At 49.5% G+C, this 12,157-nt stretch overlaps 1 long non-coding RNA gene across 1 annotated transcript; it reads left to right on the top strand.

Annotated features, from left to right (window-relative positions):
• Positions 1–1,809: 1,809 nt before the first annotated feature.
• Positions 1,810–5,743, top strand: LOC144331762 (uncharacterized). Its single transcript, XR_013399182.1, has 3 exons — positions 1,810–1,938; positions 3,084–3,251; positions 4,558–5,743. It is a non-coding gene; the product is annotated as an uncharacterized LOC144331762 (long non-coding RNA).
• Positions 5,744–12,157: the final 6,414 nt, after the last annotated feature.

The raw sequence follows: 12,157 nt of genomic DNA, 5'->3' as shown, positions 1-12,157 counted from the left end.
GAGGGAGGGAGAGAGAGGGAGGAAGAGAGAGGGAGGGAGAGAGAGGGAGGGAGAGAGAGGGAGGAAGAGAGAGGGAGGGAGAGAGAGGGAGGGAGAGAGAGGGAGGGAGAGAGAGGGAGGGAGAGAGAGGGAGGGAGAGAGAGGGAGGGAGAGAGAGGGAGGGAGAGAGAGGGAGGAAGAGAGAGGGAGGAAGAGAGAGGGAGGGAGAGAGAGGGAGGGAGAGAGAGGGAGGAAGAGAGAGGGAGGGAGAGAGAGGGAGGGAGAGAGGGAGGGAGAGAGAGGGAGGGAGAGAGGGAGAGAGAGAAAGGGAAAGAAAGAGAGAAAAGAGAGAGAGAGGTGGGGGAGAGGGAGAGAGAGGGAGGGAGAGAGGGAGAGAGAGAAAGGGAAAAAAAGAGAAAAGGGAGAGAGAGGTGGGGGAGAGGGAGAGAGAGGGAGGGAGAGAGGGAGAGAGAGAAAGGGAAAAAAAGAGAAAAGGGAGAGAGAGGTGGGGGAGAGGGAGAGAGAGGGAGGGAGAGAGAGGGAGGGAGAGAGAGGGAGGGACAGGTGAGTGGAAGAGAGGGAAAGAGAGCAAAGGGGAAGGAGAGAGAGGGAGAGAAAGAGAGAGGGAAAGAGAGAGAGAAAGGGAAAGAAAGAAAAGGGGGAGAGAGGTGGGGGAGGGGGGAGAGAGAGAGAAAGAGAGAGAGAGAGGAAGAGAGGGAAGGCACAGAGAAAAAAGCAGAAGAGAAGCGAGAACTAGATGGAAGAAACAGAGAAACAGAGGTAGAAGGCAATTGCGCCATCCCTAGCATAAATCCTTTGAAAGGGGGAGGTCTTGGCGTGCAGGGCCTCCCTCTTGCCATGGCAGCCTGTTCAAGGTGTATCTTCTCTGGGCCTCAGCTTCCTCACTTGGAAAAACAAATCTGAGCTACGTGACCACCAAGGGCTTGCAGAACTCTGACGTTCAGATCCTGTGATGCTGAGGCCCCTTGGGAATGGTCCCAGCCTCCTCATTCATCAGATTCGCATAATGCTTTGACACTCAGTGCTCCACTGTTGGCTCAGTATGACTGATCCCATCTAGCATACGGGATGCTGGTGCCCAGAGAGGTGGAGATGTTTTCCCGAGGCCACACAGCAATGGTGGTGGACGGGACCTAGGGGAGCCTGAGTGCTGCAGCAGGACTTTCCACCTCCTTCCTCCCAGACTGTGGCTGTCCCATCACCGCGGCTGTCCCCTGGCCACCCGTGCTGCAGCACCTGCACCCCCTCTCTGGCCCTTGGTGTTCCCTGCACAGGGGCAGAGGTGATCCAGCCGAGCACGTTTCCTTCCCATGAGACCTGTGGGCCCTCTCAGCAAAGGGTGAGATGCGGCGCGTGCTCCTTCCCCTAAAACCCCTCCTCCCTTCCTCAGTGAGAAACTGCAGCCTGGGATCCCTTCACTAAAGAAAGAAACACATTCAGGGACCCAGTTCCTGCCGCCATCCACCCCTAAGGCCGCTCTCACCGATGATGGGGAAGAACAAGGGGTTCCAGGAGCTTGATTTGTATTAATTCATTTGATCCTCACAAATGCCTTTGGTATAAGTAATGAGAAGGAAAAAATATTATTTTCATTTCACAGGTGAGGAAACTGAGGCGCAGAGTAGTGGAACAACATGTCCAAATCACACCTCTGGAAAGAGGAAGATCAGGCTCAGGGGCTTGAGAGAGTGATGATTAAGAGTTGTTTAGCACAGGCTGTTGATTTGACGTTCAGGCATGAGTATGAGTGTCACTGGCATCCCAGCCCTGGGCTAAAGGCTTAGCACGCGCTACCTTATGTCATCCTCACGGCCAACGCCATTGGTTCCCAGCCCTCCCTAGCGGCATCCCATCCGCCCTGCCCGACGAGTCTCCTGTTGGTTTGGAGGTTCACCCCCGATGGTGCTCACGGAAGATGACTTCAGTCTTGCGCCAAGGGTGAGTTATAGTTGCTCCCAGCCCATCACGGTGGTCTTGACTGTGACGGGCTTAGGCATAGGCATGTGACCCAGTCCTGGAAAACGGGAACTTAGAGAGAATCTGCCAGGGAGGAGGAAGGTGGCCTCTGGGAAGTTCTTCCATACCTTCAAATGAGGACATGAAGCAGGAATTGCCTCTTCCTGCCTCTGGATGTTGAGTGACGATGTGACATCTGGAGGTGCAGCAGCCATCTTGGGGCCTTGAGGGAAAGGTGACTTGTGAGGAAGTAGATCGTAAGCCAAAAATAAAATTCTAAGCCATCCCAATGACTGAATGGACCCCGTTCTCAGCCAAGGGCATTCCAAAGTAAGCCTGATAAATTAGCTCCAGCCATGATGGGAAGGAGGAGTCAGACAGGTCTCTTCACACCCTCCTCACTTTGGATTTCAGGTACAGCTGACCAGCACTAACAGTGAAACAGATTTTAAGACTAACAATACAGACTCTTTTTATTTTTTGAGATGGGGTTTTACTCTTGTCACCCAGGCTGGAGTGCAGTGGCGCAATCTCGGCTCACTGCAATCTCTGCTTCCCAGGTTCAAGCGATTCTCCTGCCTCAGCCTCCTGAGTAGCTGGGATAACAGGCTCCTGCCACCATGCCCAGCTAATTTTTGTATTTTTAGTAGAGATGGGGTTTCACCACATTGGGCAGCCTGGTCTCAAACTCCTGACCTCAGGTGATCTTGCCTCAGCCTCCCAAAGTGCTGGGATTGCAGACGCTAGCCACCATGCCTGGCCAATACAGCCTCTTTATAACAGTAAGACACCAAATTCCAATCTGACTCTAGTATTGCATCACGTGACGTAGCAAGCCCAGAAAGAAACTGAAGTGTTTTACCCCCAAAATATATTTCTTTGCCATATTTGAAAGGGCCTTGCAAAACTGTCTTTTACGGGGAAAATCTACAATCTATAGAGAACCCTTCCCTTTCCGGGTCTTGTCCTGATCCAAAAGAGATTAACTAACAGTCTAGCACCTTTTAGAGACATTTGCCATCTATTTGCTCTGAAGCCTGTTACCTGGAGTCTTCATCTGCACAATAAGAACCCTGGTCTCCACAACTCCTTATCTTAACCCAGACACTCCTTTCTATTGATTCCAGGTCTTTAGATAATAGCTGTTTCAACCAACTGCCAATCGGAAAATCTTTGAATCCACCTATGACCTGGCTAGGTCGCAAAAAGCATCCGGCGTCTGCCAGGTTCCTTCTTCTGAGTCCCTTAATTTTGGAACCCAGTCGCCGTGTCAAGAGGAAGTACAGCGGCCACATGTAAGCAATGCAATGGGTGCTTCGAGAAAGGGTTGTGCCAGAGGGAAGAGAGCCAGCTCCAGGCTGGATGGGCAGGGAGGAGAGGAAACACTTCCCAAAGTGAGGCTTCAAGAGTGCAAAGGGGCTGGGCGTGGTGGTTCACACCTGTAATCCCAGCCCTTTGGGAGACCCAGGTGGGTGGATCACCTGAGGTCAGGAGTTCGAGACCAGCCTGACCAACATGGAGAAACCCTGTCTCTACTAAAAATACAAAAATTAACTGGGCATGGTGTCGGGCACCTGTAATCCCAGCTACTCGGGAGGCTGAGGCAGGAGAATCACTTGACCCCAGGAGGTGGAGGTTGCAGTGAGCCAAGATCGCACCATTGCACTCCTGCCTGGGCGACAAGAGTGAAACTCCTTCTCAAAAAACAAACAAACAAACAAACAAATGGACCCCGTCCCGTAAAGGGACACGGACATCCAAGAGCACTGGTAGTCCAGGAACAGCAAACCCAGGGCTCAGACGCTGCAGAGTGCACATCAAAGCAAGGGTCAGGAGGGAAAAGCCGGGGAGAGGTCGGGCCACGTTGTCTGAACTTTTCTCCCATGAACAATGAGGAGGAACCGTTGAAAGATATTTGCGCAGTGACTTGGGCAGAATTGCCAAGTGGTCCGGAGCGTGGCCTTGGGCTGTGTGTGGGTTTTCAAACTGACAGGCGAGTACATGATCCAGGCCAAGGGGGTGGCTCTCGTTCCCATGTGAGTGACTCTGAGAGAAAACCCGCTTGCTCAGCCTGCTCTCTTCCTAGGGCCAGGAGAGGCAATACTAAGATATAGAACTGTTGTGTTTTAGCCATTATATGTTGGGGTGACTTACTATGCAGCAATAGAAATTGAAAAAATAAGGCCAGGTGCATTGGCTCATGCCTGTAATCCCAGCACTTTGGGAGTCTGAGGCAGGCAGATCACTTGAGGTCAAGAGTTCGAAGCCAGCCTGGCCAACGTGGTGAAACCCTGTCTCTCCTAAAAATACAAAAATTAGCCGGGCATGGTGGTGGGCACCTGTAATCCCAGCTACTCAGGAGGCCGAGGCGGGAGAATTGCTTGAAACCAGGAGGCAGAGGTTGCAGTGAGCTGAGATCATACCACTGTGCTCCAGCCTGGGCGAGCAAGACCCTGTCTCAAGAAAAATAAAAAGGAAAAGAAATGGAAACAATAAGTGTTTCACAGGTATTTGGTGAATGAAATGTATTCGGCACCTGATTAGGTGGAATTGAAAAAATATGTTTTTTTTTTGTTGTTTGTTTGTTTGTTTGGAGAGAAGCTGCCATTGAAAAGCATCCAAGAGTTTCAACTGAATGGCAGTGACCTCAGGTTGCCCGGAACACTCACCTCTGCTAAGTAGAGTCCTGCAGTGCTCAGTGGCCTCTCATGAACACTCCCATGTAAGTGGCAGGTGAGAAACGAGGCCCCAGGCCCTGGGAGCCATTGAGACGTCCCCCAAGGCTTGAACTTCTGCCAGTCCAGCCTGCAGGTGCTTAGGAGGATTTGGTCACTTGGCTTCAGCTGGCGTGTTAATGAGTCTTGCCCTGACTCAAGCAAATGTCACTGGCTCTGCCTCAGGGCACCTGCAGGATGGAAGATGGGACTCACTCTGAACTGGTGTTATGACGCTTCCAACCCACTCCAGGAAGACCACAAGCTGGGAATTCCCCGCCCAGCCTGGCGGAAGAGCCCCTGTACCAAGCTCCTGAAAAAGACCACCCTTCCCAGCAGCTTCAGATGCAAGAACTGGGGACGGGGCAGACAGACATGTCACAGGGCTCCTGGGAGGCCGGATCCTTCCCTTCTGAGGGCCAGGGAGAGGAGAACCTCATTTTGCAGGAAGGATGCCTGGGGACTGGCTCAGCGAGGCTGGCGTTCTCCTGTTGAAGGATCCTTCGCTCAGCTCTGCTTGGGGCTGCAGTGTGAGGCCCCAATGCCCCCAGTCCCTGAGCCTGGGCCTTGAGTAAAATGACAGGGTACGCAGCTTTGAGTTATAACCGCCAACCTTTGAAGCACAAGCTTGGGTCTCCCTGCAGCCCCGCAGGTGAGGGTCTGGACCAGGACAGAGGTTACAGGCACTGGACAAGGACTTGCCAGCTTGCCCAGGATGGGTGCCCAGAGCACAACTGTGTGGTGGTGAAAGGGCAGCAGTGCCTGAAGCTGGCCCCTAGGCAGGCAGATCGGGGCCTCCAGCGCCACCACACGTGTGCAACCCGTCTGACCTTCTTGGGCTGAGTCAGCCCCTGTATTCTCCGGCATTTCAGGGAGAGGAAGGAGAGCCCACAGGATAAGTCGGACTTCCTGTTAATCTGGAAGTGGAGGCTGAGACTGATTTTACTTGGAAAAATGTGAAAATTGGGAGAATATTTGTCCCAAAGCTGATGAGACATGCCACGCTGGTGGCATAAGCCTGTATGTCCCAGTGGGCAGGGTGCTGCAAGCATTTAAGAGTACAGATTTTGGCAGGGTGCGGTGGCTTATGTCTGTAACTCCGGCACTTTGGGAGGCTGGGGCAGGCAGATCACCTGAGGTCAGGAGTTCGAGACCAGCCTGACCAACATGGTGAAACCCCGTCTCTACTAAAACTACAAAAAAAAAAAAAAAATTGGCTGGGCGTGGTGGTGGCCACCTGTAATTCCAGCTACTCAGGAGGATGAGGCAGGAGAATTGCTTGAACCTGGGAGGCGGAGGTTGTAGTGAGCTGCCATTGCACTCCAACCTGGGCAACAAGAGTGAAACTCTGTCTCAAAAAAAAAAGAAGGAAGAAAAAAGAAAGAAAGAAAGAGAGAGAGAGAGAGAAGGGGAGAGAGAGAGAGAGAGAGAGAGAAAGAAAGAAAGAAAGAAAGAGAGAGAGAAAGAAAGGAAAAGGAAAGAAGGAAGGAAGGAAGGAAGAAGAAAGAAAGAAAGAAAGAAAGAAAGAAAGAAAGAAAGAAAGAAAGAGAAAGAAAGAAAGAAAGAAAGAAAGAAAGAAAGAAAGAAAGAAAGAAAGAGAAAGAAAAAGAAGGAGGAAGGGAGGGAGGGAGGAAGGAAGGAAGGAAGGAAGGAAGGAAGGAAGGAAGGAAGGAAGGAAGGAAGGAAGGAAGTGCAGATATCAGGTGTAAATCTCAACTTACCTGCTTTTTAATTGGGTGATCTTGGGCAAGCTACTCAAACTCTCTCTGTTTTAGTTTCCTCATCTGTAAAATGAGGATCATTGTGGAAGTCAGAGTCCTCCAAAGAAACAGAAACGTATATCTAGAGAGGTTTATTTTAAGGAATTGGCTCATGCAATCATGGGGGCCGGCAAGTCTGAAACCTGCAGGACAGACTGGGAGGCCGGAGACCCAGGGAGAAGTGATTTTGCAGCCTTGAGTCTGGAAGCAGAATTCCTTCTTCCTTGGGGAGCTTCAGCCTCTTCTTGGAAGACCGTCAACTGATTGGAGCGGCCCACCCTCATTATGGAGATAATCTGCTTTACTCTAAGTCTCTTTATTTAAATGTTATTCGCATCTTCAAAATGCTTTCACAGCAGCATCTAGACTGGTGTTTGACCACACAATTGGGTGCCATGGCTTAACCAAGTTGACAGATACAATTAACCATCCTGATGACAACGATGATAATAATACTGACCTGGTAGGACTGTTGGAAGATTCAGTGCATTGGAATATATTCAATATTTAGGTCTGGCCTGGTGGCTAACCTCTGTAATCCCAGCACTTTGGGAGGCTGAGAAGGAGGATCACTTAAGTCCAGGAGTTTGAGACCAGCCTGGTCAACACAGTGAGACCCCTTCTCTTCAAACAATTTAAAAATTAGCCAGGCATAGTGATGTGCACCTGTAGTACCAGCTACTCTGGAGGCTGAGATGAGAGGATCACTTGAACCTGGGAGGTGGAGGCTGCAGTGAGCCATGACGGCACCACTGCACTCCAGCCTGGATGACAGAGCAAGAACCTATCTCCATAAATAGGTAAGTAAATAAATATTTAGAGTGGGCCGGGCCCTCCTCATAGCTGGCTTGCCCCTCCTCTCACTAAGTGTCAGTACTTTCATCACTGCAACAAAATACCCCTGATATCCAAATACAAGCCCCCTGAGAACCATCAATCTAGGCTCGTGGTTTAAGCAACCCTTTTTTTCAGTAGTCACCCCACCTGGCTGATTTCTAATGAAATATCATGCAGAACCCCAGTAGATACATTGGCCAAAGGTGCCGTTGCTCTGGCTGAAGCAGAAATGCCCAGTGCCCCTCACCCCCATGTCTGAGCCCTCCCACATCTGTCAGAGGACTTGGTCCCTGTACTCAAAACCTGGCGCTCCACATCACCCGGTTTCATAATTCGCAAAGTCCACAAAACTACCTCCTCTCTCTAACGCATGCGTGAAGGGTGGCCGCCCTGCCCCTGGGGGATCTTGACTCGGATACACGGTAGGAAAATGTCCAAGGAGGCTGAAACCTGCGCAGCAGCCACCGTGGGGAAGGCCATCCAGCAGACGTGAGCGGCTCCGTGCCTTGGAGGGGACGCGCGTTCTTTTTGAGGAATCGATGCCCTCTGATGAGTGGAACATTTTCAGCCAAGATTTCACTCTTCTGAATGTGTTAACAGGTTCAGTATTTCTGTGTAAAATAACAGCATGGGAAGAATTTTTTTATTTGTGGATAATCTGTGGTCAGACAAAAGCAACAGCATTGATGGAGGGCAGTAGAAGGGGAAGGTTTTGTGGCTATTTGTTAAGATACCACTTTCACTTGTCTGGGAGCACACAGTGAATATGTGTGTGTGTGTGTCTGTGGGTGTGTACGCATGTGTGCATGTGAGAGAGAACACACGATAAAAGAGAAATATAAGATGCCATTTACATTACCAATAAAATGACAAATGTGTGTGCATGTGTGCGTGCATGTGTGTGTGCATGCATGTGTGAGAATTGTCTATGTGTGCATGTATTTGTGTGTTTGTGTACATGTGAGTGTGTTTGTGTACATGTATGTTTGTGTATGGGCATGTGTGTGTGATTGTATTTGTGTGTGTACATGTGTTATGTGTGCAATGTGTGTATGTGAGAGTGTGTGCATGTATGTATGTGTATGTGAGAGTGTGTGTGCATGTGTGTGTGTTTATGTGAGAGTGTGTGTGTGAGAGTGTATGTATGTGTGCACAGGTTTGTGTATATGCATGTATATGTATGTCACGTGTACATGTGTGAGACTTGTGCACGTGTATATGTGTGCATGTATTGTGTGTACATGTGTCTTTGTGTGTATATGTGTGTGTTTGTGTGTATGTGTGTATTTGTATGTGTGTTATGTATGTGTCCATGTGCAGGTGTATGTATGTGTGTGTATGTGTGTGCATTTGTGTGAGAGTGTGTATGTGTGTATGTGTGTGCATTTGTGTGAGAGTGTGTGAGAGTGTGTATGTGAGCGTGTATGTGTGTCTGTGTGAGTGTATATATGTGAGTGCGGGTGTGTGTGAGAGTGTGTGTGCGGATGTGTGTGTATATGCGTGTATATGTGTGCTGTGTGTACATGAGTGTGAGAATTGTGCATATGTATGTGTGCATGTGTGTGTACATTTGTGTGTATATGTGTGTGGCTGTGCATATGTGTGTATGTGTGTTACGTATGTGTGCATGTGTGTGTACATGTGAGTGTGCATGTGTGTGTATGTGGTTGTGTCTGTGTGTATTTGTATGTGTGTGTCTGTGTGTATTTGCATATGTGTGTACACGTGCTTGTGTATGTGCATATCTCTGTGTATTTATATGTGTGTATGTGTATGAGTGTGTGTCTGTATATTTGCATGTGTGTACATGTGTTTGTGTACGTGTGTCTGTGTATTTGCATGTGTGTGTACATGTGTTTGTGCATGTGTATTTGCATGTGTGTATGTGTATTTGCATGTGTGTACATGTGTTTGTTTATGTGTGTATTTACGTGCGTGTGTGTGTGTGTATTTGCATGTGTGTGTATGTGTGTATACCGTATCAAGCCTGTCCCTCATTGTTTTGCTGTCACCTGACACGCCAGCTCTGCTCAGCTAGCGGCTCGCTGGCCACGTTGAGGGCTCCGGTGAGTCATCCCCACACACCTCTTCACAGTTTCTCACTTCTGCTCCCCAGATATTGCCCAAGCGCTGGTTTCTTTTACATTCACTCCGACTTCTCCAGGCTCCACCCGGAAAGCCGCAATCCCAGGCAAAGTCAGGAGGGCCAGATTTTAAAGGAGTTACCTGGGCTGTCCTGGGGGTGACTCTTGTGGATTCCAAAGCGGCAGGTAACGTGGCTAGAAGCTGAGATCAGACCTGACAGCAGGAGAGTCAGACAGACGTTGATACCCTCAGACTCACACACGTCAACACACACACACACCCAGTGTGAGCCCAGAGACACACGCACATGGAATCAGATGTTCAGAACCAGGATCCTACTGGGACCTCCTGAATCAATTAATTTCTAAAATACTTTACAGTTTACAACATGCTTGTATATCCATGTCCACATCCACATGTTATAGCAGTATGGTATCCCAGTAGGGCCCTGGTTCCATGGCTCCCAGCACTTTGGGAGGCCAAGGCAGGTGGATCACCCGAGGCTAGGAGTTCCAGACCAGCCTGGCGAACATGGCAAAACCCCGTCTTTACTAAAAATACAAAAATTAGCCAGGCGTGATGGCACATGCCTGTAATCCCAGCTACTCGGGAGGCTGAGGCATGAGAATCGCTTGAACCTAAGAGACGGAGATTGCAGTGAGCCGAGATTGTGCTGCTGCACTCCAGCCAGGGTGACAGAGGGAGACTCCATCTCAAAATAAATAAATAAATAAATAAAAAAGAGTGAATGTAGAAAATGCAACAAGAACATTTATGTAGACACTTCCCGCTGGTTCTGTTTCTCTGGAAAACCCTGACTCATGCGCCAGCGGACTCTCTGAGTTTCATCCACCATGACCGGGCCCGCCATCACTCCCACACCTCATCTTCATACTCTCAGAGCCCTGTGCCTCGTCAGCTCCCCGAGGCAGGGGCAGGGCCTGTCTGCTTCACCGTGGCACCCCAGAGCCTAGCTCAGTGCCCGGCACCCTGCAGGCCTCAGGAAATATTTGATCAATGCAAGTGTGAATGTACCACTGAGTGAATTTGGAAAGTCACTCCTTAGGCAATTCCTACACCTGAAACTCTCTTCCTACTTCTTTTTTTTTTTTCTTTTCTTGAGACAGAGCCTCACTCTGTTGCCCAGACTGCAGTGCAATGGCACAGTCACAGCTCAGTGCAGCATCGACCTCCCTGGGCACAGGAGATCCTCCCACCTCAGCCTCTCAAGCAGCTGGGACTACAGGCGTGTACCACCAAGCTCAGTTATTTTTTCTATTTCTTTGTAGAGACAGGGTTTCGCCATGTTGCCCAGGTGGTTCTCAAACTCCTGAGCTCAAGTGACTTACCTGCCTCGGTTTCCCAAAGTGCTGGATTACAGGCATAGGTCACCATGCCCGGCCCTCTTCCCCCTTCTCTGCTCATCAAAATCCTTTATTGTCCCCGAGGCCCAGCATGGGCTACTTTCCCCTTCATCCCCACACTGTGGAAGCCTCATGAGAGCAGAGACCATGTCTGCCTTACCCACGGTTGTGACCCTAAGTCTCGGTCTGGGGCCTGGTACATGGTAGATGCTTAATAAATACTGGTTAAATTAACACAGAATAAATGCCACAGCAGTAGGATATTTTTTATTTTATTTATTTATTTATTTTTGAGACGGAGTTTCACTCTTTTTTTTTTTTTTTTTTTTTTTGAGATTGAGTGTCACTCTATCACCCAGGCTGGAGTGCAATGGCGTGATCTCAGTGCTCACCGCAACCTCCGCCTGCCGGGTTCAAGCAATTCTCCTGCCTCAGTCTCCTGAGTAGCTGGGACTACAGGCACGCACCACCATGCCCGGCAATTTTTTTATATTTTTAGTAGAGATGGGGTTTTACCATGTTGGGCAGACTGTTCTCCAACTCCTGACTCGTGATCTGCCTGCCTCGGCCTCCCAAAGTGCTGGAATTACAGGCGTGAGCCACTGCACCCAGCCGAGTTTCACTCTTGTTGCCCAGACTGGAGTGCAGTGGTACAATCTCAGCTCACTGCAACCTCTGCCTTCCAGGTTCAAGCGATTCTTCTGCCTCAGCCTCCTGAGTAGCTGGGATTACAGGCATGTGCTACCTTGCTTGGCTAATTTTGTATTTTTAGTAGAGATGGGGTTTCATCATGTTGGTCAGGCTGGTCTTGAACTCCTGACCTTAGGTGATCTGCCTGCCTTGGCCTCCCAAAGTGCTGGGATTGCAAGCATGAGTCACCGCGCCCAGCCAGATATTTTTAAAATGCTAACCTTTATTTTTCCCCCAGGATTTCCTTTATTCCTTTTGCCCTTACCTTTTCTTCAGACAACGAAGTATTTCTGTCCCCAAGCCTCAGGGAAGGATGTGACAGCTGAGAACAAAAAACCTCATGTCTCTTGCCTGGATTTGCAGTGTCGAAAGCTTAGACTTGGAGAGAACCAGAAGGAATATACAGAAAGGACAAAAGACTTGGAGGAAATCATGAGACTTTTCTGCATTCCAGGCTAGAGAATCACTTTTCTGAAACTGTTGTAAAGAAGAGAACTGCGGAGAAAACAGCCAGATTGCAGATGGTTCTCAGAGAAAGAGGCTCTGTCCCTGCTCATAAAGCACCTTGCGTGGGTTAGGACAAGGCATCCCCTCTGGGTGCACAGCTTGGTAACTGGAGCACAGTTCGCATGCAGCTCCTATTACTCCCTTCGTCCAGGCACTCATGTGGAGTGCACAACCCATACAACTGTACAGAGCCACCTTGCACAAGCCCTGCCAAGTCCTAGAGGAGGCAAAAAAAAAAAAAAAA

The sequence above is a fragment of the Macaca mulatta genome, chromosome 10, assembly GCF_049350105.2.
Source record: "Macaca mulatta isolate MMU2019108-1 chromosome 10, T2T-MMU8v2.0, whole genome shotgun sequence".
NCBI classification, from domain to species: Eukaryota; Metazoa; Chordata; class Mammalia; order Primates; family Cercopithecidae; genus Macaca; species Macaca mulatta.
Note: the sequence above shows the minus strand (reverse complement) of the source record. Positions and strands in the feature narration are given on the sequence as shown.